Genomic DNA, 27,019 nt, shown 5'->3' on the forward strand with positions numbered 1-27,019 from the left:
GGCGCTTCGGGGGAGGTACCTGGAGGAGTGGCAAGGGCAGCGTACCTGGAGCTATGTGTCCCCCCCCCCCCCCAGGGGCCGTGCAGAGACGTGGTAAGTGGCGCCGAGCTGGAGCCAGAACCCCTCCTGCACCCCGCCCCCCAACTCCCTACCCTAAGCCCCCTGCCTGCACCTCGCACCCCTCCTGCAGCCCAACCCCGTCCTGAGCTCCCTGCTGCTCCCCGCACCCCTGTGCAACGCTGCCCTGAGTCCCCTGCTACACCCTGCACCCCCAACCAACTGCCCTGAGCCCCCTGCTGCACCCCTCCTGCACCCCAACACTCTGCCCTGAGCCTTCTGCTGCAACCTGCAACCAAACTACCTGCCCTGAGCCCCGTTGCACCTCTCACCCCTCCTGCACCCCAACCCTCTGCCCTGAGCTCCCTCCCGCAGTCCGCACCACTCTGCACCCTGCCCTGAGACCCTCCTGCACTCTGCACCCCTCCTGCACCCCAACCCCCTTCCCTGAGCCCCCTCATACATCCCACAGCCCTCTTCTGCCCCAATCCCCTGCCCTGAGCCCGTTCTTGCACCCCGCACCCCCTTCCATGCCCCACACTCCCTCCCGCACCCCAACTCCCTGCCCCAGGCCTCCATACAATTTCCCCTCCCGGATGTGGCCCTCAAACGAAAAAGTTTGCCAACCCCTGGCTTAGAGCAAACAAGGAGAAATATGATATTTATAGAATCAGGTGCGTACTGCAGGCCCGCCATTGATACAGATGGCTTGTGTTAATCACAGTACACAGTTGAAGCTGTCCTTATGGCACCTCAACCATAAAATGTGTCATAATTATGTCCCTTTGTGGGGATGATCAGTTATGACTGTCACAGTTCAGGACAACTGCACCTATATTCCCCCTCGGTGATCCAGCAAGGACACGCAATCTCAGACTTCTGGCTCCCCAGTCATCACTACACTTGGAAAGAATCCCACATGTCTCTGTCTTTTCTCACCAGGTTATTCCCAGGCTGCACAGTTCTCTGCCTTCACTGTGTATTTCCCAGCACAGACAGATTGGCCAAGGACACCTGCTTGCTTTCTCTTCTGAGACAGTTATCAGGTGTAATTGCTACAGTTATAAGGTATCACACCATTGTATGAAAGCCTACTTTATTTTAAGGTAAAAAGCATATTTAAACAATAAAATAACTTACACATGTGCTAATGAGCTTATCAGCGATCACCCCCAACTCCAACATGGAATCTGGCAGAAGCTGTCCTTCAAGCCCCCATCTAAGGAAATTCCTTTTTTGTCATACATGGATTACAGCTTCAGCCCCGAATAAGTGTTCAGTCTTATGTGGCCGCATTAGGCCAAGTCCTTCCAATCCTTCCTTAAGGACTGGGGCCCTCAGTGGACCAGAGGTCCTGTCCATGTGCAGGAACAGGAAGAAAGCCCTGAGTCAGTCTAAACAGGTTATTTATCCAAAAATCCTTCCTTTGTCTCTAGGTACCTGCAGAATCCAGGTTGAACTAGTCTATGCATACCTCCCCAGAGGGGTGGCTTCAAAGGCTGGCATCAGAACGGAAAATTTGTATTTCCAGAACCCCAAGGGATTTCCTAAGAAATTCACTTCACATGCTCTGTTCCAAAAAGTCCTTTGAAGTTCCAAGGAATCCCAGAATAGTGCACAAATATTTTCATAGTTACTGCAATGAACTGCAGAGATATAAATCTTAATTCAGTAACATTGACAATAGTTCAATAAAGTTCATTCCGGGTGTTACAGGAAATTGTCAGCCTGTCACAATTACCGTAGGTTCTTGACTAACACAGTGTCACAGCCTCCATGTGAACTGTTGGACAGGAATGGTGTTGGCCCACACACTGCATGGGATGGGACCAAGAAGTTTGTATCATCTGAAAGGGTCCTTACACCCAAAAATGCATCTTTGCCTATAAAGTCAGTTTATGACACTTCCCCTTATGGAGTGGAGCAGTGATTTCACATGTGCTGGAAGACCAGAATGAAAGGCCCATTGCCTTTTCTTCTAGATCTCTCACCTCTGTAGAAGGTAAATATTCTCAAACTGATAGAGAAGCTGTGAATTTACTCAGGATAGGCCTTTGTGAGCCAGGGCAGTAGGGGATAGGCTGGATTACCCAAAATAACAGTGACACAGCCACCCCTTTAAGCTTTCATGGGCTACAGCCCACTTCATCAGATGCATAGAATGGAACATATAGTAAGAAGATATATATACATACAGAACATGAAAAGGTGGGAGTTGCTCTACCAACTCTAAGAGGCTAATTAATTAAGATGAGCTATTATCGGCAGAAGGGGAAAAAAACTTTTGTAGTGATAATCAAGATAGCCCATTTCGGACAGTTGACAAGAAGGTGTGAGGATACTTAACATGGGGAAATAACTCATCTTAATTAATTAGCGTCTTAGAGTTGGTATGGCAACTTCCACCTTTTCATGTTCTCTGTGTATATATCTTCTTACTATATGTTCCATTCTATACATCTGATAAAGTGGGCTGTAGCCCACGAAAGCTTATGCTCAAATAAATTTGTTAGTTTCTAAGGTGCCACAAGTACTCCTGTTCTTTTTGCAGATACAGACTAACACGGCTGCTACTCTGAAACCAGCCACCCCTTTGACATCCATGTCATTGGGTGGGAATAAAATCCCATTTTATCCAAACTGGAAAACACTGCATCTCCAGAGTATCCTGACACTATGTACTCTGCCAGTGCATCCCACATTGGTGCCCAGGGCCATCCTTACCCATACGCAAAGTATGCAGCTGTGGCAGGCACCAGGAAATTTGGGGCACCAAATTTCCTGGTGCCCTGTGCAGCTTTGTGCTGTGCCAGCCCCTGCTCTGCCTCTTCCCCAGGGCCACCGCCCCTGCTCTGCCCCACCCCACCTCTTCCTGCCCCCACCCTAACCCCTTCCCCACCCAGCCCCCGCTGGTGAGTGCTGGGGGCTGGTTCCCCCCATCGCCCAAGCCAGCCCCCCCCACAGAGGCCTGGGTCCCCACACACACCCCATGGGGGGGCTGCGTAGGGCCCCAGAATAACTAGGGATGGCCCTGTTGTTGCCCATGAACCTCTCTCTGTGGTCAGCCAATCTCTGCAAACTGAGCTAATAGTGACCTTTCTGGTTTACATATTCATGTGCACCTTGGGCTGGTGGGGGTGGGGAGACGGGCAGGGGAGACAATGTTTGATAAGCCCAATATAATAATTCAGGAAGACTATTTGCTCAAATCCAACTATTATTTGGGGGGACATTAACAAACTTCACCACCCATGGGTGAACCACACCAATAAGTGCCTTGCAAACGTCCATCATCACAGTACCAACAGCTGACTTGGTAACACCAAACTGATCAGCCACGGATCTGTAGCAGTTTGTAACAGCCATTTTCCAGATGGCAACAGCAACTGCTTCTGCACAGGAATGACCTCCCTCACCTGTGTGTCCGAATGCTGGAAGGTTGGAGGAGCTTCTCACACAGCTGAATGGGAGTGTCCTTCCTCATAGAGAAGTCTTGGACTCACTGCTGAGCAATTTGGGTCTGCATGACAATGTGGTCCCACCACTCTCAGCTAGTGACCCTGCTCCAGAGCCACTGGTTAGCACAGACAGAATCCACAGCTATTAAACCATCCACAGCTATTAAACTATTCCATGTCCATATTCAGTCTGCACCATCTCCTTAGCAGGGCATGCAGTCACCTTCTTTGGGCAACAAGACGCTGCCACAATGCACTTTGTAGTATCTCATGCCCATAACTGCTGGTTATTGCCAAATGCCATGAATGCAAACAACTGGAACAGGTCATCCAGAGTAGGACCCCTGTCTTTTCACCAGTTGCAATGGATACCACATCCAGGAATCATTTTTTTCCCCCTCAGTCAGTGGGCTCAGAGCATATCTCTACAAGGGCCTGAGAAGAACAGACAAGTTCTCCCACAATATGCTGTGAACAAATTCATGGAGTGGCACAACTTGGGGCAGCACTAAGAGCCCTGGGATGTGCCCCCACAAGTCCTAATGACTCACAAGGGTGAGTACAGCACTGCTGTGGATGCAGCAATGCAGCAGTACATCAAGTGCATTACAGAGTGACGGGATGGATCACTTGATTATTACCTGTTCTGTTTATTCCCTCCGGGGGCACCTGGCATTGGCCACTGTCAGAGGACAGGATACTGGGCTAGATGGACCTTTGGTCTGACCCAGTATGGCTGTTCTTAGCTATTTTGGTGCATTTAGTGGGGGACCACAAGGCCCGTAAATGTGCAGCAGGCTAACACACTGTAGACTTACATGCCAGTTTGCTGTGCATTAACTCCAATAGTAAAGCTCTAAGAGACCAGAACAGGAATCAATTACATCAGTTGAAGCCGGGCAGGGGGCCCGATGGCAGAGATTCATCACCCTGGAAGCATGGCAGAATGCACAGTGAGACAAAAATGAAATTAGTTGAAACCTGAAGGAAAATACTGTTATAACTATCAGCCCCCTTTAGCTTTGGGCAGCTGCTTGTTTTGTGTGTAAACAGGCAGAAAAAAATATTTACAAAGGGGCACACTCCATAGCCTGCAAAGTTCTGAATGGGTTTGTCTAGAATGGAGGGAAAGCGTCATGTCCAAAAATGTAGCTGATTTTAGCTAGGATGGTATTAAACAATTTGTCCTAAATGTGCCTAAGGACAGTCACGTTTATTAGTGGGTCAAGGGAGACATCCACAACCAGCTCGCATTATTGTAAACATGACTCTTCTTGCTCCCAATACGTCTGTTAGTCTTAAAGGTGCCATAGGACCCTCTGTTGCTTTTTACAGATTCAGACTAACACGGCTACCCCTCTGATACATGACTCTTCTTGTCCACCCTAAAGGCAAAAATCCTGTTTAACATTATGTCAGTTAAAATGTGAGTTGACATATTTTGTAACGTGTTCGCATGTGAAAAAGACCCAAAATGAGGAATAAAAAATAATAATTCTGCCAGGGCACTGACGATGCTGTGGGGTTTGTCTCTTTAATGTGACTAGCTCTCTGTAATCTCAGTTTCACAATTCTTGATTCCCCATTTTACGGGGAGCTGGTAGGGAGTCCTATGTTTGGATTGCCTAATTTTATAAAAGATGCTTGCAAATTTTTTAGAAGCACTCACACCTCCACTATTTACAGCAGATATTAGAAATTCAGCATGGGGAGCCCTTGAGTTAGAGAAATGCCTTTTAAGTCTCCCAGGAAATTCTGCTCTCTCACCACCACACCCCACTCACAGTGGCTGTTCTTGGTCAGTGAGGACCCAGGAATCAGAGGTGCGTCTTTGTGAGTTCACCTCTGTGTGAGTTCACCGTCCACCCAGAGAAGAAGGCACCTGGCTTGCTCCATCATCTGAGCACTTGCTCTGGCTGGCCCCCCAGCCAGTTGCTGTTCCTCACCCCTGGGCTGTTCCCACCAGTCAACTTCTGCTGCCTCTCTGGATGTCAGTCTCTTAGTGATTTTCAGCACATACCAGGCTGGGCAGAAACCCTACCCCATTGCAAATGATTTCAGCTTTTATTGAGTACTTAAAATAACAAAACTTTCCTAATGTAGCCTATTTAGTTCTATCTTTGAACAGTACGAAGGAACAGGTGAAACCAGACCAGGGACCCTGAAGCATAGGGACAAGTATCTACACCTTCTGGCTAAGCTCAGGATCCCAATCTCCCCCACCACCTTTCTTGCTTTCAGAGGAGTTTGGCATTCTAACCCCTGGCTTAATTATGTCCTTTCATCTGAGGGTGACCCCCCTCATTCAGGACAGGTTAAGCACAGTTCTGCTGCCCTTTATTCATACAATAAAGACAACAACATTGGTAACAGCATTTCACTACCCCTGCATTCAGTACTAAAGTGATTTGTAACCCAACACCAGCCATAGTTGATCACTTTGAGTAACACCCCTCTATCTCTCCACACCTAGGCAGAGTAGGTGTGTTCATGTAAATACAGTTTGCTCAGGAAGTCTCTCCCACTCCCAGCTAGCTGTCAGGGGAGAGTTCATTCAGACCCTGCTTACATTGAAATTATGGTCTTAAGAACATCTTCCCAAGCAGGCTGGCTAACCTACTGAGGAGGGCTTTAAACTAGGTTCACCGGGGGAAGGAGACCAAAGCCCTGAGGAAAGTAGGGAAATGGGATACCGGGAGGAAGCACGAGCAGGAGAGGAGGACTCCTGTCTCAGACTGAGAAAGCTGGAAAATCAGCGAGTTATCTTAAGTGTCTATACACAAATGCAAGAAGCCTGTGAAATAAGCAGGGAGAACTAGAAGTCCTGGCACAGTCAAGGATCTATGATGTGATTGGAATAACAGAGACTTGGTGGGATAACTCACATGACTGGAGTACTGTCATGGATGGATATAAACTGTTCAGGAAGGACAGGCAGGGCAGAAAAGGTGGGGGAGTTGCGTTGTATGTAAGAGAGGAGTATGACTGTTCAGAGCTCCGGTATGAAACTGCAGAAAAATTTGAGAGTCTCTGGATTAAGTTTAGAAGTATGAGCAACAAGGGTGATGTCATGGTGGGAGTCTGCTATAGACCACCAGACCAGGGGGATGAGGTGGACGAGGCTTTCTTCCGGCAACTAGCAGAAGTTACTAGATCACAGGCCCTGGTTCTCATGGGAGACTTTAATCACCCTAATATCTGCTGGGAGAGCAATACAGAGGTGCACAGACAATCCAGGAAGCATTTGGAAAGAGTAGGGGACAATTTCCTGGTGCAAGTGCTGGAGGAACCAACTAGGGGCAGAGCTCTTCTAGACCTGCTGCTCACAAACTGGGAAGAATTAGTAGGGGAAGCAAAAGTGGATGGGAACCTGGGAGGCAGTGACCATGAGATGGTCAAGTTCAGGATCCTGACATAAGGAAGAAAGGAGAGCAGCAGAATACGGACTCTGGACTTCAGAAAAGCAGACCTTGACTCCCTCAGGGAACTGATGGGCAGGATCCCCTGGAGAATAACATTATGGGGAAAGGAGTCCAGGAGTGCTGGCTGTATTTTAAAGAATCCTTATTGAAGTTGCAGGAACAAACCATCCCGAAGTGGAAGATTGGACAAATGACCAGGGAGGAGTATAAAAATATTGCTCAGGCATGCAGCAGTGAAATCAGGAAGGCCAAATCACACTTGGAGTTGCAGCTAGCAAGAGATGTTAAGAGTAACAAGAAGGGATTCTTCAGGTATGTTAGCAACAAGAAGAAAGTCAAGGAAAGTGTGGGCCCCTTACTGAATGAAGGAGGCAACCTAGTGACAGAGGATGTGGAAAAAGCTAAATGTACTCAATGATTTTTTTGCCTCTGTCTTCACAAAGAAGGTCAGCTCCCAGACTGCTGCACTGGGCAGCACAGTATGAGGGGAAGGTGACCAGCCCTCTGTGGAGAAAGAAGTGGTTCGGGACTATTTAGAAAAACTGGACGAGCACAAGTCCATGGGGCCAGATGCGCTGTATCCGAGGGTGCTAAAGGAGTTGGCGGATATGATTGCAGAGCCATTGGCCATTATCTCTGAAAACTCATGGCGATCGGGGGAGGTCCCAGATGACTGGAAAAAGGCTAAGGTAGTGCCCATCTTTAAAAAAGGAAGAAGGAGGATCCGGGGAACTACAGGCCAGTCAGCCTCATCTCAGTCCCTGGAAAAATCATGAAGCAGGTCCTCAAGGAATCAATTCTGAAGCACTTAGAGGAGAGGAAAGTGATCAGGAACAGTCAGCATGGATTCACCAAGGACAAGTCATGCCTGACTAACCTGATTGCCTTCTATGACTCTGACTCTGTGGATGAGGGGAAAGCAGTGGATGTGTTATTCACTTTATTTGACTTTAGCAAAGCTTTTGATATAGTCTCCCACAGTATTCTTGTCGACAAGTTAAAGTATGGGCTGGATGAATGGACTATAACGTGGTGTGACAGACCCAGACCAGTGGGGTACAGGAGTCTGGTAGAGGGCAAATATACTGGTCACTGGATGAGTAGTTTTCTGTTTCCTGAGTGACCAGACCTATTGGGATCCAGGAAGTGGGCGGGCAAAGCCCGCCCACTGCTAAAGGATCCCCCCCAGCCTAAGGGGGGGTCCACAGGACCTGGAGACCAAAAAATTATGGGGGACAACTAATAAAAGAACAGGGACAGGAGTGAGGGCAAAGGGTCAAACGAAGCGAACCAGAAGGGGACACCGAGCAGAGAACCCCGGACAGTGCCCACTGCTTCTCGAAGGCGTCAAGGGAGCCAGTGGACGCCGCCCAGAGGAACTCTGCCCGGATACGTGAAAGAACGGACGACCTAAAATACGCCCCACAGTCACAGGAAACTCCATCGGCCAACCTCCTTACTCTGGTTTTATAGATGGCCAGTTTCGCTAGGGCCAGAAGGAGGTTGACCAGGGGGTCCCGCGACTTTGTGGGGTGACGGATAGGGAGTGCATAAATAAAAAGGTGAGGAGAAAAGTGCAACCAAAATCTTAACAAAATATCCGTGAGGAGCCGGAATAGGGGCTGCAGCCTGGCGCACTCCAGGTAAACATGCGCCAGGGTCTCCCTCACGCCGCAAAAAGGGCAGGTGTCTGGGATAGGGGTAAACCGCGCCAAGTACACGCCCGTGCTCACGGCTCCATGAAGGAGCCACCAACTGATGTCCCCGGTGGGCTTCGGGATCAGAGCAGAATAAAGGCTGGCCCACCGGGGCTCCTCACCCTCCAGAGGTGGCAGAAGGTCCCGCCGCTTCGTATCGGGGCGGGACGCGAGGGTGAGGACATGAAGAACATGGAGCACGAGCGTGTATAGATGTTTCCTTGGTGCAGTCCGGAACAGAACCGGCTGCAGATGGTGCAGCCGGCTCATGGCAAATGGACGGGGAGGGGGCCGGTTGGGTCCACGGGGCAGGGGCCCGATGAAAAAGTCTGGAGGGCTCGGAGTGGAGGGTGGGCGGGGCATGCCTTCTCGCAGGACCCGGTCGAGATAGTCCCGAGCAGCGGGCAGCAAAGCGGACCTCACCTCCTGAAGTACGCGCCGGGGAGTACGAGGTCTGGATAGCCCCATGCGCTGAGCGAGCGTCAGGGGATCCAGCCAGTCTCCCTGGTTGTAGTCCAGGAGGTCTCCGACTTTGGTGATTTCTGCTAGGACCAACCTCTGGCGCACCATGGGGGACTCCGCCACCTGCACACAAAGCGGGGGGTTGTGTAGCAGGGGCTCCGTGAGGAGATCTGCCCCCACGGTGGCCGCCACGGACCTGGTCACTGAAAACAGTTTCCAGATCCGGAGGAGGTCCTGGTAAAAGACCGGCAGCTCGGAGAGGCCTCGCGGAAGACCTCTCGGATGGAGTCAAAGGAGCTGCCGGTCATATCGGAGCCCTCGGAAGTGGCGCAGGAAGGCGTGCACCAATACGCTCCATGCCGGACTACCTGCACCATAAAGGAGCCTCTGCAGGGCCTGGAGGCGGAAGACATGGACCTGAGCGTGCAGACACTTCAGGCCCTGCCCTCCCACCTCCAGGGGTAGATGGAGAACCCCTGCAGAGACCCAGTGCAGTCCTGACCAAAAGAACTCCAGAATCAACGTCCGGAGGGTGGTCTGGAAGCCCGAGGCCAGGACCAGGGTGTTGAGACGGTACCAGAGCATGGACAGGACTAGTTGATTGAGCACCAGTGCTCTCCCTCGAAGGGAGAGACACCGGAGCAGTCCTGTCCATTTCCGGAGCCGCTTCGACACTCTGCCCTCTAAACCTAGCCAGTTCTCCAGCGGAGACGGATGCGTGGCAGAAAGGTAAACGCCGAGATAGAGCAGCGGACCCGCGCTCCACCGGATGGCCTGAAGCGCGGGTGGGAGGGAGCTCGCTTGTCACCGTCCCCGACCACCAGGCCAGAGCTCTTGACCCAGTTGACCTGGGCGGAGGAGGCCGCTGAATAGATGGTCTGGCAAGCCTCCACCCGCACCAAGTCACCCGGGTCCTGGACAACGAGGAGCACGTCATCGGCGTACGCCGACAGGACCAGCCGCAGCTCCGGCTCCCGCAGCACCAACCCTGCCAACCTCCTACGGAGGAGACAGAGGAAGAGCTCGATCGCCAGAGCATACAGCTGGCCCGAGAGGGGGCACCCTTGACGTACTCCTTGCCCGAAGCTGACCGGTTTGGTCAGGGTCCAGTTGAGCCTGACCAAACACTCTGCGGAGGCATACAGCACCTGGAGAAAACCCACAAACTGGGGCCCGAAGCCAAACGCTCGCAGAGTGCCCAGGAGATACCCGTGGTCCACCCTGTCGAACGCCTTCTCCTGATCCAGGGAAAAGGAGGGCGAACGACAGACCATCCCTACACCCGAGTTCCAAGAGGTCCCGGACCAGATACAAGTTGTCGAAGATGTTGCGGCCTGGGACGGTGTAGGTCTGGTCTGGGTGGATCACGTCCACCAGCACGGACCCTAGCCGCAGCGAGATGGCCTTTGCTACGATTTTATAGTCCGTGCTGAGGAGCGAAATGGGACGCCAATTCCGTAAATCACGGAGGTCCCCCTTCTTTGGCAATAAGGTGAGCACAGCTCGCCTGCACGAAAGAGGGAGGACCCCGCCCTGCAAGGACTCGGCCCAGACGGTGACAAGATCCGGGCCGAGGACGTCCCAAAACACGCGGTAGAACTCCACGGTCAGCCTGTCCATGCCCGGAGATTTATTGGTGGGCATGCGGAGGAGGGCTTCCGAGAACTCGGCCAGAGTGAGAGGCAGCTCCAGCCAGTCTCGGTTGTCCACGCTGACCATCGGGAGTTCATCCTAGAGCATTCTGCAAGTGTTAGGATCGGTCGGATCCGGGGAGAAAAGACCTGCGTAGAAGGCCCTGGTTCTCCCACACATTTCCGCCGGATCCGTGAGGGGGGTGCCGTCCTCTGCTAGAAGGCAGGTGATGTGCTTCTTGGCCCCTCTTTTTCTCCAGGGCGTAGAAGAAGTGGGAGCCGCAATCCATCTCCCGAAGGAGGCGGATGCAGGATCGAACAAAGGCACCTCGGGCCCAATGGTCCTCGAGGGTCCGCAGCTCTTCCCGCTTCTCCCAGCACGCTCCGCAGAGGGATGGATCACCGGGGCTGGCAGCCAGACGCCTCTCCAGCTCTAAGATCTCCCGTTCCAACTGCCCTATCACTGCATCCCTCCGTCGGCTGGCGCCCCGGGTGTAGTCACGGCAGAAGAGCCGGGCGCGCACCTTCCCCAGGTCCCACCACTGCCGCGCCGAGGGAAAGGCACGCCGCTGCCCTCACCAGGCCAGCCAGAACTCCCGGAAGGATGCCATGAAGCCCACATCCTCCAACAAGATATTATTAAAGTGCCAATAGGCTAGCCCTGGCCTCTCCACGCAGAGAGAGGCTGTCACGGTGACTAGATGGTGATCTGAAAAAGGGGCTGGCCGGACGCTGGAGGAGTGGGCCCGGGAAAGATGGAAGCGTGACATATAGATGCGGTCCAACCGGGAGTGGTACGACCGATGGACCTCCACCCGGACAAAAGTGAATGTCAAAACGTCATCCGGGTGGTGGTCGTGCCAGACGTCCACCAGGGAGTGATGTTCGACGATCTCCCGGAGGACATCCGTGGCGGCCTGGTGCTGCTCGGTCCCCGAGCGGTCCCGTTCCTCAAGGGTGGCGTTAAAGTCCCCGCCCAGGACCAGGCACTCGCGAGGATCCAAGGTGCCGAGGAAGGCGGACGCCTGCTGATAAAAACACAACCTCTCCGGGCCCAATGTCGGGGCGTAAACGTTGACTAGATTAACCACAAGCCCCTCCATGCGGACCCGGAGGTGCAGCAGGTGGCCCGGCACAGCCTCGGCGACCCCCAGCACCTTGGGCCGTAGGTCGGGGGAGAACAGGGTCGCCACTCCAGCCGTACAAACTGTGAGATGGCTAAAATAGACCCTGTCCCCCCACTCCAGCCGCCAGCTAGCTTCAGCGGCCGGATCCGTATGGGTCTCCTGCAGGAAAATCACAGAGTACCCCCACCCCCGAAGGAAGGAGAGCACCTGGCTCCTGCGGAGACCCATCCTACAGCCCCGGGTGTTTAATGTTGCGAAGATGATCGGTGCCATGAGGAGGGCTTGGGGGGATCCTCGCTAGCAGAGACACCCACGGCCTCCTTCGGGCCGCGCAACAATCCATGACCTACCCCATAAGCGATTTAGGAGTCACGGAAGAGGCGGACCGGTTGGTAGGCCGCGGCAGCCTGCCTCCCGGTCCTCTTACCCTCCCCCATGAGGGCCCTCGCGGCCCGAAGGATCTGATGGAAATTCCCCCATCGCTGGAGTGCAAGCTGTATCTTGTTGCGGGAGCCACAGACGTCCTCAAGGAACTCCCGTAGCTCCTCTCTCAGCATATGGGGGGGTGGGGTCACTGATCTATGGCTTTCCCCCAGTGGGGCCCGTCACAGCCCCGTGGCCCACCGAGACGGGCAAGCAGGGGGCAGACCCTCGATGTGGCGTCCGATGGGCCGACGCCACATGGCCCGCCTCAGATCCTGGCTCAATGGGGGGCGGCGGAGGGAAAATAGCAGCCCCTGGTGGGTCGGGACAGGGAAAAACAAAGGCTGCTCCTCGGGGGTCATCATCTGGGATATAGAAGGAGACAGCCCCAGGGGCGGCAAAAGCATCACGGGAAGTGGAGGGGACAGGGCCGGGGTCGGTGTCAGGGGTAGGGCTAGAATCAGGAATAGGGACAGGGGAAGGGGCAATATTGGGATCGGGGGTCCCAGCAGCCAGGCCACTGGGTGGGGGGGGTAACACCCCGCAAATGGGCTCAGGGATTTGTGGGGAGGGAGGTGGGCCCTCAGCGATGCCGGACTCGTGCTCCAAGGCAGATGGTAAGGCCACGGCATCCATAGGTGGAGAATCAACGATGGGGCCCCCACCCGGAAAGGAGGTCGGCTGTCCCTCAGCCATGAGGGAGTCCCCTGGCGACTCGGGTCCCGGTTGCATGGCACTGGCCGTCGCCTCAAGAGGTTCGGCGGCCGCTAGCGAGGTGCCATCTGCAGCTGGGATGGTGGAAGAGTCCAGGGGCTCCTCGGAGGCGGGAGCGGAAGCAGTGGGTAAGGGGACAGAAGATGGGGAAAGGGGGGCCGAGGCGAGGTCGCTCAGATCGAGGCCCGCTGGCAGAGGGTCGTCCTCCCCCTGGGTAACTGGGGTCAGACCCAGGGCCTCGATCTCCTCATAAATGGAGGGGAGATCGCCGTCCATCACCCCAGGGCTCTCCCCGCCTGCACCCGAAGTGACGCTCGTCTTGGTGCATGCAGGGGCTTCAGATTGTAAGGGGGCAAGAGGGGCTCCATCAGGGGCTTCCATGGGAAGGTACTCCAGAGGAGGGGTAGTGCTATCCTCCGATGCTGCCACGTCTTCCCTAGCCGGTAATGGAGGACAAAACCCACCCGGGGGCAAAGCAGAAGGCTCAGCATCGGTGCCCCCCTTCCTGGTCTTCCGGGGGGCTACCGCATCAGATGGAAGGAGCGGAGCTCGAGCCTTCCGCTTGCCCCGCTTCCCCTGCGCTAAGGACCAGCCCTCCATGGCATCATCCGGGGGCTGGATAACAGGGGTCAGGTCAGGGAGCAAGGGCAAAGGCTTAGGGACTCAGGGAGGCAATGGTGGGGCAGCATGTAGGAGGGAAGATTCTCTCTGGGGCATGCTCTCTTCTATGCCCGGCAATATCCCTACCTCACCCTCCTCCACAGGCCCCGCCAGATCGCAGGCGGCAGAGGCGGGGCCCACTCGCTCGTCTAGGCGCACTGGGGGAGATACCCCTTGGGCCCGAGCGGGAGCGTTAGTGGGCCGGAAAGGAGGAGGGGCGGCTTCGGGCGCTGGGCAGCTAGGGGCACAGGCGATGACGGGGCCGGCGCCCTGCTGGGGTTCGGGGGTCTCTGATGTCCCTCCGTGCCGGGCCAAGGGGCAGTCCCTCCGGACGTGTCCCATCGCCCGGCAGAGGTAGCACCGGGCCTCCCCCGTTGAATAATGCACCCGGTAGCGGGGCCCCTGGTAGGGGACCAAGAAGGACCCCTCGAGCACCTCACCGTCACGTGCCGCCGGCGGCAGTTGTAACTGTACCTGCCAGCGGAACGAGAGGACGTGACGGAGGGCGGGGTCTTTGCAGCCCAATGGGAGAGGGCTGACCACAGAGATCGGCCTCCCCAGGGTAGAGAGGGCGGGTAACAGGGCGGCATTTGGAAGGAAGGCAGGGACAGAAGTCAGGACCAATCAGGCACCCAGGTCTTCTAGCTGTTCCAGGGGGACGTACACACCCCCCACCGCCAGGCCCTTCTCCACTGCCTCCTGGGCAGCGGCCTCCGATGCTAGGAAGAAGACGACCTTGCCGTACATCTTGGAGGCCGCCACAATGGCCGTGGGCTCCACCACTTTCGCCAACGCCCGCACATAGATCTCCACGTGGGGCGAGGCGGGTACCAGGAGGCAACGGACGCCGTGCTTCCTGGACAAGGTGGGGAAGGGGCCCCGTCCGCTATAGATGGTAGCAGAGGTGGTGGATGGGGGAGATGACATAGCGGCAGGCGGGGGGGGCTGCCGCCACCTGGGCGTATGCCCTGGGAGCTGGGGGTGGGACACCTATAGAGCTGGTGGGGGGAACAATAGGGAGGGACGCTGCGGCCTGTTGCGGGGCCGCGGCAGTGGGGGCACCCCCTGCCATGGAGGGCCTGGCTTTTTTAGCGGGGCCTTTACCCTTCTTCGTGCCCTGGCCCTTCCTGCCGGCTGGGGGGACTCCCCCAGAGTCAGAGGGGGCGAGGGACGTGGCAGCAGCGGAGGTCACCTCGTTACCCACCGCTGCCGGCGCTCCAGCAGGGGTGGTAGTAGGTGGCTCAGCAGCGGCGGTTGAGGTAGAGGCTAGGGGGGAAGATGGTGGGGAGGGTAGAGGAGGGTAGCAGGGTCTGTCCGAGGGGTCTCACTCTCCTCGTCCCCTACCATAATGAGGACGGGGGGAGAGCAAACACTGGAGAGGGGGTAGGGAAAGGGGAAGCAGGTTGACCACTCCTCCCCGCTAGGCTGTAGGCAGGGGAGGAGGGCGCCAAAAAAGGGGGGGGTGGATGGGGGGCTATCAAGGACTAGGGGTCAGTCACTGACTCAGGGAAGATTTCCGGCTCCTCTTGTTGCACCAAGGAAGGGAGGAGATAACAGCATTGGGGGGGTGCAGTGAGATAGAATCAAACTAAAACGGGGAGGGGCACAAGCGCATAGGAGGGGACATGGGCGCACGAGGGGAGGGGCTAATCAGGGCGAGGGGACCGCAGGGGGAAGGGAGCAACCAGGCAGGAAATGGGGCAGAGGAACCACGGGGCTAGCTTCGGAGGCTGGGGCGGGTCAAACAAAGGCTGCAGAGGGAAAGGGCGGGGCAGGCAAACAAACTGGAGCTAGCGAGGGGCTGGGGCAAGGGGGAGGGGCAAAAGGCAGCAAGGGGCAAATGGGTAGGCAGCAGGGGCAAAGCTGGGGGCTTGTTGCAGGGGGGAAAGGGTCAGTCAAAAATGGGGGGTTACGTGCACCCACGTGCGCTTGCAACAAAAAGAGAATCCTTGGAAGCTGGCTGCTGTATCAGGCCCAATGGTGGCAACAGGGCGTAGCAAGCCTAGGTGAGCAGCTGAAATCCCAGAGGCAGGAGCTCGAGACAGATGGTAAGTAGCCAGTGGGGGTGGTGGAGGGGGCAACGATGATGGTGGTGGTGGGGGTCGGGGGGGACACAGACGGACCAGGGGGCAGGCTCCATGCCACACCCCTGTGTCCCACAAACACAGTCTAGACCCCCACCACAAGAGCACAGTTCAAAAGTTACTCAGTCCGTGAGAACCCCCTCCATGGTGGTCTGTTCCTACGTGCTTCCCAGCTGGCAAATGGTCTTCTCCTTCTCCTCCTCCGCCTCCTCAGGGCTCCAGCAGCTCCCAGCAGCAAACACAGCAGCTTTAGGCGGCAGTCTGGTGGCCAGCAGGAAGGACCCCTCTCAGGTGGTGGTCGATGGTGTCCTCAGCAGCAGGAGCAATAGCTGGCTCCCTCCCTCCTCTCCTCCGGGGAGTGGGCCAGCAGCCCCTCCCCCCAAGGGGCTGTAACTGGAGCAGCAACAACCAAGGAGGGCGGGGGGGTCTAGCAGCCAGCCAACAAGCAGGTAGCAGAGATGCAGGGGGGGGGGGGGCGGGGGGGTTAGCCCAGCCAGGAGAGTAGTTGGAGCAGCAGCAACAGACAGCAGTTGTAGGGAAAACCCAGGGCCTAGAAGCAGGAGGAGCAGCTCTCAACCTCCCTCCCGGCCAGTGAGGTACAGGAGTCTGTTCAAAGGCAAACACACTGGCCACTGGCTGAACAGTTGTCTGTGCCCTGAGTGACCAGAGCAGGGGCTGCACTAGAATAATCAGGAACCTGCTAGAACCAGTTAAGGCAGGCAGGCTAATTAGGACACCTGGAGCCAATTAAGAAGAAGCTGCTAGAATCAATTAAGGCAGGCTAATCAGGGCACCTGGGCTTTAAAAAGGAGCTCACTTCAGTTTGTGGTGTGAGTGTGAGGAGCTGGGAGCAAGAGGCGCAAGGAGCTGAGAGTGAGAGGGTGTGCTGCTGGAGGACTGAGGAGTACAAGCGTTATCAGACACCAGGAGGAAGGTCCTGTGGTGAGACTAAGGAAGGTGTTTGGAGGAGGCCATGGGGAAGTAACCTAGGGAGTTGTAACTGTCATGCAGCTGTTACAGGAGGCAGTATAGACAGCTGCAGTCCACAGAACCCTGGGCTGGAACCCGGAGTAGAGGGCGGGCCTGGGTTCCCCCCACACCTCCCAATTGACCTGGACTGTGGGTTCTCCCAGAGGGGAAGGTCTCTGGACTTGTTCCTCAACCCACATGGTGAATCTCTGAGGCAAGAAAATCTGACAATAAGTGCAGGACCCACCAAGATAGAGGAGGAACTTTGTCACAGTGGATAGAAAGCTGGCTAGATCATCGGGCTCAACGGGTAGTGATCAACGGCTCCATGTCTAGTTGGCAGCCGGTTTCAAGTGGAGTGCCCCAGGAGTCGGTCCTGGGGCCGGTTTTGTTCAATATCTTTATTAATGATCAGGAGAACGGCATGGACTGCACTCTCAGCAAGTTTGCAGATGAACTAAACTGGGAGGAGTGCTAGATACGCTGGAGGGTAGGAACAGGATACAGAGGGACCTAGACAAATTAAAGGATTGGGCCAAAAGAAACCTGATGAGGTTCAACAAGGACAAGTGCAGAGTCCTGCACTTAGGACGGAAGAATCCCACGCACTATTACAGACTAGGGACCGAATGGCTAGGCAGCAGTTCTGCAGAAAAGGACCTAGGGGATACAGTGGACGAGAAGCTGGATATGAGTCAACAGTGTGCCCTTGTTGCTAAGAAGGCTAACGGCATTTTGGGCTGTATAAGTAGGGGCATTGCCAGCAGATCAAGGGACGTGATCGTTCCCCTCTATTCGACATTGGTGAGGCCTCATCTGGAGTACTGTTTCCAGTTTTGGGCCCCACACTACAAGAAGGATGTGGAAAAATTGGAAAGAGTCCAGCGGAGAGCAACAAAAATGATTAGGGGGCTGGAGCACATGAGTTATGAGGAGAGGCTGAGGGAACTTGGATTGTTTAGTCTGCAGAAGAGAAGAACGAGGGGGGATTTGATAGCTGCTTTCAACTACCTGAAAGGGGGTTCCAAAGAGGATGGATCTAGACTGTTCTCAGTGGTACCTGATGACAGAACAAGGCGTAATGGTCTCAAGTTGCAGTTGGGGAGGTTTAGGTTGGATATTAGGAAAAACTTTTTCACTAGGAGGGTGATGAAGCACTGGAATAGGTTACCTAGGGAGGTGGTGGAATCTCCTTCCTTAGAGGTTTTTAAGGTCAGGCTTGACAAAGCCCTGGCTGGGATGATTTAGTTGGGAATTGGTCCTGCTTTGAGCACGGGGTTGGACTAGATGACCTCCTGAGGTCCCTTCCAACCCTGATATTCTATGATTCTCTGATATTTATAACTTAGCCCGTTGCAAAAAAAATGGTTATTAATAATATTATGATTGCACCTCAACCATAACATTGAAATAGTGTTACCACTTATATTTAAAAAAAAAGGATAAAATTGACTTTTGTGGCAACAAAATTTAAGAAAAAAGTAGTCACATGACACACAGAACATATGACACAAGACAACATACATGACATACAGGACAAACTTACAATTAAAGAAGAATGGCACCAGAATTGTATTTATAAACTATACAAGATAAGGCATTAAGAACTAAGTTATTAAAGTAATGAGTTTTAGAAACCAGACAGGTAAACAAAAGAGTTAAAACATTTAAATAAGTGAGTTATTAACTTTTTCTTTAAAACTTTTGATAAGAATTGATAAAAATTCATATTAAGTTATCTGCCCACTTTGTTGTGTTAATTTCGTTAACTTAAGGCAATTTCCATCACTTCATATTACTTTTATTTTAAAAATACCATATATGGAAATAAAAAGTATCCATGTTTCATATATTAATTAATGGCTAGAATTAGAAGAAGAGTTCACATGCGTCTGACGAAGTGGGTATTCACCCACGAAAGCTTAAGCTCCCATACTTCTGTTAGCCTACAAGGTGCCACAGGAGTCCTTGTCGCTTTTTACAGATCCAGACTAACACGGCTACCCCTCTGATACTTGACAACATTTCTATTGCTTGTCAACTATATCTTCAAGAAAGTTAGGAGTATTTCTGGCTGTTCCATACCTGAGAGGTTAACATAATTAATTTTACTGGACTTATTTAAACTAAAGTTTTTACTTGGTTTTCTCTTTGCTTGTTTGTTGTTGCTTTGTCTTTTTCTGCTATGGAGATTTGCGTAATAAGTATAACTTTTAACTTTTAAAACAAAGGGAGGGCAGAAGTGAAGAGAGGTGTGTGTAGAGGAGAAAGCAACATTGACAGGGAGGGAGACCTGAGCCAAGAGATTAACTCTGTCAGATCATCTTTATGTATAGACAGCAGCAGCCAGTTTAACAAACAGAGAGGATATAAAGGAAAACTTAAGCAGTATGTAAAAATATTTGAAAAAGGTTATATTGTTAGCTCTGAGTGAGGAGTGGGCCTTCGTGGGTTAAAGCAGTAGATTGGGAACCCGCACCCCTGGTTTTTATTTTCCTCTCTGAGAGGAGAGTGGAAGTTGTTACCTGCTCTTGCAAAACCTCAATTTGTTCCCTCAGTGTGTTTTGCTTTTGTCTCCATGCCAAATGGATTGCGGGAGTGCCCTTCCCTGCTGCAGTTAACCATTTCTGAGCAACTCCATGAGTTAATGCATCAATTCTGGATATTAACCTGCTCACTCTTAGCTTTTGACATTGACATTCTTTTTTATCCACTCCCCTGCAATCAAGTCATACCTCCTGCCTCCTAATATGCTCTGTTAACTGCTTCATTTTCTCCTTCATCTGATTTACCAATCTAGTGAAAGTATTGTTTGCTACTTCTCCCTCCTGAGCACTTATTTCTCCCATTTCAATAGGCACCAGCCTAGGTTTTGGTTTTACCAGAACCTGGCTCCCATCATACAGTGATGGTTGCAGTATGGCGCCCCCTGCCCATTGATTGCTTGGTGGCTCTTGATCTAGGTCATTGCCAATATCTCCATTCCAACAACCATTCCAATCATTCCATGTTCCATCTTTTAATTTTACTCAGGCCACCTTTTTCCATTTCTGTCCTCATTCTTCAGGCACTGTACAATTACCAGAAATCTGCTGTTGCCAAACAAGATTTATAATGGGGGATGGCACTTCTCTTTTTTGCAGATTGTCTAGAGCAGTTTCCGATTTTCTATTCTGTTCCTGTGCCTTCCACTGCTCTATTGCTTCTTCTAGTTGTTTTGTGTCTTCTATGACTTGCCCTGCCAATTTCATGGCATATTGTCTAAGCCAACTCACTGTGATATCCATTAATTTCAATATTCTACCCTTATTATTACCTCTGCCTTCGCTTATATATTCCAGTCCATGTTTCCCCACTATCCTTTTTGAATTCATATGGACCTTCTTTGCTGGCTATCCAGAGTGTCCATATCTCATCAAACTCTGTGAAGATATTTAGGGAGAGGAGGAGGGGATTATCTCCCTCTAATTTATTGATCTGTTTTGATAGAGATGGGGTGAATTTCAATTCCCTTCAATATTGCCCAGCCTGGTATTTCCATGTCTGTATGTAACCTCCAGTATCGGGGTTGTTTTAATGTGGTTTGTTAAATGTGTGTGTGTTAGAGACATAAAATGCATTCCCATCTAAGCACTGACCTAGCTTTAGGGTTCTAGGCGACCTTTCCTGGAAAAGACACATAAACTTCAGGTAGAACTGAGGGTTAATATTTAACCTACTCTTTTTGCTTTCACTTTCCTTGGTCAGAGTTCAGTCCCTTTGTTCAGTGTATTCAAAGTGTGTGATCCATTCCCCGCAGGCACGCACTCAAATCCCATTTTAAAGTCTTGGTTTTATTAACACTGGAGCCCCCGCATCTGACACTGAAGCATGGAGAATCTTCCAGATTGTGATCTAGTTTAATTTTCTGAAAAAGGTAAGAGTCTCTGCATTAATTCCAAATCCTCCGCTTGTGTTGACGGGTGGGGCTGCATTAACGTCTGGGGAGTTGTGACCATTTACACTCATTGGCTGGGAAGCACATTGTGGAGAACGGTGGCTGAAATCTATAGCTGAGTTCGTAGTGGGAAGAATGAAAGATAAATTATGATTCTTTGAACAAATGTGTCGCCTCTTCTTCTTGACATTTTCCTTTTTTACTTGGTTGGTTGATCGGTCGGAGGGTTTACTACGAGATAGAACAGGAGGCTATAGTCTAGGATGCAGAGGCAGTGGTGGATTACCGCATGGGCCCTGCACAATTTGGGGGCCCCGCAAGAGCACTGGAACTCTGGCCCCACCCCCTGCTCCTCCTCCCCCCTGACGTCCTATGTCCTGTTCCTCCTCTTCCCCCTGAGGGCCTGTCCCCTGGCCTGGCTAGAAGATGGAGCCTGTAGTAGGAGATGGAGCCTATTCCCCCTGCCCCCATGCAGAGTAGGGTGACCAGTCAGCAAATGTGAAAAATCGGGATGGGGGAGGGGGGTAATAGGAGCCTATGTAAGAAAAAGACCCAAAAATCAGGACTGTCCCTATAAAATTGGGACATCTGGTTACTCTAATGCAGAGCTGGCAGAGCTGCTCACCTGAGCCCCTCTCCCTTCACCCTCACACGACGTGGAGGTGGCTCAACTCCCGCCCCCCACTACAGTGCGCAGAGCTGGCCTGAGGCCCTCCCTCCCCCATGTGGCATGCCCCACAGTTTGGGGACCACTGCCCTAGGCTGTCACCCAGGAGCCCACATAGCTGTGGGAAGCCCCCACCCTCCACCTGCCCTGGGCGGGAGTTTGGGGGCCCAAGAGAAGCTCCTGTCCCATGTCCATGCCCCCCAGGGTGCACTGCCCAGAGCAGGTGGGGGAGAGGGGTCCAGGGCTCCTCACAGTGGCCCAGGCTTTCTGGGCAGCTCTGACCACAGCCCAGCTTCCAGCCAGGCCAGGGGATGAGGCTTTGGGGGGGGAAGGGAAGGAGCCAGGGTGGGGCCGTATGGTAGGGAGAGGATGTGAGGGGCCCAGTTGTTCTTTGTGCTCAGGGCCCCATATATCTTAATCTACCTCTGTGCAAAGGTTATAGTCCATCTCTTCTGATGAGTCATTTTTTGACTTCAGGCAAGTCGCGTGTTAACGGCTTCAGCCTTTATTGCCACCAGATGGAAAATAAGAATGATACAATGTATCCGCCATTTTAAGGTGCTTGAAATCTTCATCTGGTTGATGTTCTATTAAATCAAATCTTTGTTTTTGTTATTTATTAATTATTAATTATTAGTAGTAGTATTATTTACTGGTCTCTGTCTGATTGTCTCTATAAGATTGTGTTGTAATAATATATAGAAGTCCAATATTTAAAAAAAAAACCTTCCTAAATATTTCTGTGGATAAAAGCACTGTGCTCAGTTTACTGTCACTCATAGGATTATCAAAAAAAAAACAGGAGTACTTGTGGCACCTTAGAGACTAACAAATGTATTAGAGCATAAGCTTTCGTGGGCTACAACAACAGTGGGTTGTAGCCCACGAAAGCTTATGCTCTAATAAATTTGTTAGTCTCTAAGGTGCCACAAGTACTCCTGTGGGTTTTTTTTTTTTTTTTTTTGAGGAAATAGACTAACACGGCTGCTACCCTGAAACCTGTCATAGGATTATGTTATTTGTTAGGACAGCTGCCAGATATTTCTGAGTGTTCACAGATCTCAAAAGTTAGATACATTTTTAGAACGAATAATTATTTAATTGAAAAGTCATAACTGAAATTCACTATTTTCATCAATCATCATCGTCCTCATCATCAGGAGAACGTTGGAGCCCTAGTCATATTATCTGTGATGCTAACAGCAGAAGCCAGGAGCGATTCATTGTACTGGGGGCTATTGAACGAGTTTTCTGGTTTAGACAATGTGCTACCAATGCTCTATCAGAGCAGTTGCTTTCAGAAATACAAAAGGAAGTCGAATTTGGCACATATCAGACTTGTGTTGAACCCAGGAAAGAAAACAGACTCAATCTGATCAGAGAGCATCATATTCACCTGCTTCTATAGCTACCAGAGCAAACACATTGTCCAGTGCTTGGTCCTTTTGCGTTGTTTGCTTGGGGGGAGGGGAGGTTGGGAGGGAGGGAAATAACTCACACACAAGACAAGAAACATCATAAAATTGAAACATTTGAAGAGCAACCAATCTAAGGGGGGCAGCACTCAAAGAGGCGATAATGTGCTGACAGAACAAGGAGTAATGGTCTCAAGTTGCAGTGGGGCAGATTTACATTGGATATTAGGAAAAACTTTTTCACTAGGAGGGTGGTGAAGCACTGGAATGGGTTACCTGGGGAGGTGGTGGAATTTCCTTCCTTAGAGTTTTTTAAGGTCAGACTTGACAAAGCCCTAATGGTAATGATTTAGTTGGGGATTGGTCCTGCTTTGAGCAGGGGGTTGGACTAGATGACCTCCTGAGGTCCTTTCCAACCCTGATATTCTATGATTTGTTATTCTTCTATTTAAAAACTTTCCGTCATTCAACCAGAACGAATACCAACTGATGACCAATCATACATCATGAATAAAGAGTAGTCACAGACAGGTCATGGGCTAAAACAGGTCCATCTTATTTATTTGGTAAATACTTAAGAAATAATAAATATATTCACAGATTAATGGAATATATTTGTACAATCAGGATCAGTTCATTAATAATTTCTTCAGATTTTTCAAAAACCTCTATTTGAGCTAGGAGATCAAGTCCCATTAAATAATCAAGGAAATGTGCTCCTAAGTCATTCAGATCATGTCTGCAATATGAAAAAGGTATCTAACACGTTAATTAACAAGTAGTAGAATCCTAAGCATAGACATGGCAGTTGTAGTGTTATTAAGTCAAGATAAAGCCAACTGCCTTGTCTATTCTAGCATTTTAAAATGTTAGTTAACATGCACTATAACACACCTTTTTCCAAGTGAAGACAAGACCATAGACACATTAAAATCCCCCCTTGAAACTTCCACCTCAAGTCTCATAACATTAAAGCTTACACGTCCTGTAGAGTATCATATTTCATCATGTCATAATTATTAGCTGGGTAGCAACTTCATAGAGATCTTCATATCGATAGAGCTCATCAAACTATTTGCTGAAAATAAAATTTATGAGGAACATTGGGTAAAATAACTGAAATGTTTTGAAAATTTTACCCACAATCTCGTGACCAGCCAAAGATGAAAGAAGGCATTTCTGTGCACTGCTGTCACCTGGGAAACAAAGTAAAGAGACTGGTTGTAATATGGACGCTGTGGGCCAAAATCTGCCTTCATTTAAAACCATCCAAACCCACTGACTTTGCTTAAGTTGAAAAGTTGTAGCTAAAGGGGGAATATGGCCTTGTACATTTTACTGCTTCATGGCTTGATTCTAACTCTCATTTACCAGGAGAAACTCCATCACCAATGTTGTTAGGCTGGTGTAAAAACAATGTGAGTGGAAAATTAGCCCCTCAGTAAATACTTTGATTCTTAAAAATAATGGATCTTGAAATATATTGGGCAAAATTAACACTTATAAGCTGGATATTAACAAAATTAAATTTCAAAGGCACTCCAGACTAAACAACTGATACAGATAAACTCAGCAAATGTGCTGTCTGCTCTTACATACTAATTGTTTGAGTTATAGGGGAGAAGGGAAGTCATGGTGTTTTTCAGAAATGAGTGAGGCCGGACTTGGTGCTAAACTATGTTTGTTTGTTTTGTCTGCCTAAGAAAGAAACAGTGCATAATGTTAAGGTGAAAGGTGCAAATGGCTAACACCTTATAGGTTTCAGAGTAACAGCCGTGTTAGTCTGTATCCGCAAAAAGAAGAACAGGAGTACTTGTGGCACCTTAGAGACTAACAAATTTATTAGATGCATATGCATCCGAAGAAGGGGGCTGTAGTCCACGAAAGCTTATGCTCTAATAAATTTGTTAGTCTCTAAGGTGCCACAAGTACTCCTGTTCTTCTTTTAACACCTTACAGTCATTGATGGATAACCCCCAGCACAAAATTCCCCTTAGAAGATATCACACAGTAACCTCCCCCAGTGGGCTATTATGGGTTCTGTGTGGTCAAAGCGCTCTTCTTTGGTTTGCACATACACAGACACTCAGGGAAATTATTCTGCATTAACTAATGGGGTGAATGAAGGTGAATTAGTTAAACTGTAGTAAACTCCTATGTAGATGTTCTCCTTCAGAATTAATGTGGCCTTAATTAAACCAAATTAAGGTCACATTAAAGCCATTTGAATTCTGAATAAGAGCATCCACATCAGGATTTAATGTGAGTTAACTAATCCACTTTAAAAATTCAGTCAGATTATGTTTCCTGGGTGTCTCTATGTAGACAAGACCTTGTGTCTCTGGCTTGGCCTACATTTAAAATTTAGGTTGATATGGCAGCTGTGCTCCGGGATGTGAAAAATCCAGAGAGAAAAAGACAAGCTTTTGATTTTACCCAGAGCTCTTCTTCAGTTCTAGGAAATTTACTCAGTGTCACAGCTAATTCCACACCCCTAAGTGCCATAGCTATGGCAACCTAACCCTCAGTGTAGACGTAGCTAGATGAATGGAAGAATGCTTCTGTTGACCTAGCTACCATTGCTCAGCGGGGTGGTGCTCCGACAGCGACAGAAATACCCCTTCAGTCAGTGTAGGCTGCATCTCGGGGATATGCTGGCAAAGCTACAGCACCGTAGCTATGCCACTATAGCCCCTGTAGAGTAGATATGGCCTCAGAATGGTAGCACAAAAGGAGGGTGGATAATCAGGCTCATCTTGCCAAGTGAGCAGCCCTGGACTAGGGTTTTCCCACAGCAAAAAACTCAGAGGCTGGGGCAGAAAGAGGAGTCTATGATGCAGTGTCTGGTGAGAGAAGCAGAGGCCCAAGACAGCTGCCAGTCAGTAAAGGGCAGGAGTCATCTCTTTTCCAAGCTGACAAGTTCCGGTTTTATTAATCTCTCCTCATATCAAAGCTGTTCCATGTCTCTAATAATTTTTGTTGCCCTTTTCTAAATCTTTTCCAATTCTAATATATCGTTTTTGAGATGGGGCGACCACATCTGTACACAATATTCATAATATTCACAATATGGGCATACCACAGATTTATATAAAGGCAACATGATATTTTCTGTCTTATTATCTATCCCTTTCTTAATGATTCCCAACATTTCATTAGCTTTTTTGACTGCTGCTGCACATTGAGTGGATGTTTTCAGACAACTGTTCACAATGACTCCAAGATCTCTTCTTTGAGGTGTAACAGCTAATTTAGACCCCACCATTGTATATGTATAGTTGGGATTATGTTTTCCATTTTTTCCAATAACATAAAATAAAATAAACATGTGTCTAGCCAAGTATATGGGTGTCCTTGCCATACATTACAAATAAACAAATACAATTAGAGAGCCAATGTGGGTGAAGAATCATCAACTTCTCTTGGTGAGAGATACACACTTTCAAGTTTACACAGAGCTCTTTGTCAGATCTGGAAAACTTACTGAATGTCACAGATAAATACAAAATGGAACAGATTGTTTAGCATAAGTAGTTATGTATTTCAAGGGACCAAAATAAAATAAAAATAAATAAAACTGGATCTTGGCATCTCTGCCATAAATTACAAAAAAATACAATTACACAACCATGAGAACATAAAGCTCCCATATAAGAACTGATTCCCCTCAAAAGCCCCTCTCTGCATCACCTTGCAGTGAAATGGGCTGAAAACTTTCACATATTATTTCAAATGGAACTGCTTCACTTGAAGAACTGTCAAGTTCACATCATATATACCAGGAGCCAGATAAAAACAAAAATACTTTTTTCTGGAAGGTTGCACATAACATGACTTTATTGCTTAGAATTGAAAAGGACAACACACAAGAACCAAATCAGAGAGAGAGAAAGCAGGTTGCTCTCTAAAAAACTGAGAGCCACAACTCTCCCAACAGTAGCTGAGGTTGGCAGGTTGCACACTGACTCCGATCCCATGCTTCCATACAGAGCCTCCTGCGTGCAAGCAGGACCAGGAAAACCCCTGCGAAATTAAAGTCCTAGATCATACTTTTAATACAGTTTTGAATACATCACAAGAATCTCATTGTATTTAGCTTTCTGCCTTTCTCTCCTGACTAGGATGATAGTGTGGAAAGCCATGTGCCTTTACAATGACTCCAATTCAGCAAACCATCACTTTTCAGAAAAGCACATGCTGAGCTTAAAAAGGACTTATGTGGGTACTTTGTTGAACTGGGGCCTATAACAGGTGCTCTCACATTTTCAGTATATCATTATGTTGACTCTGAAAAAT

The 27,019-nt window shown here is 50.2% G+C and overlaps 1 pseudogene; it reads left to right on the forward strand.

Moving 5' to 3' along the window:
* Positions 1–20,471: 20,471 nt before the first annotated feature.
* Positions 20,472–27,019, forward strand: part of LOC128826504 (butyrophilin subfamily 1 member A1-like) — a 31,418-nt pseudogene continuing 24,870 nt past the window's right edge.

This window comes from Malaclemys terrapin, chromosome 20, assembly GCF_027887155.1.
Source record: "Malaclemys terrapin pileata isolate rMalTer1 chromosome 20, rMalTer1.hap1, whole genome shotgun sequence".
Taxonomy (NCBI): domain Eukaryota; kingdom Metazoa; phylum Chordata; order Testudines; family Emydidae; genus Malaclemys; species Malaclemys terrapin.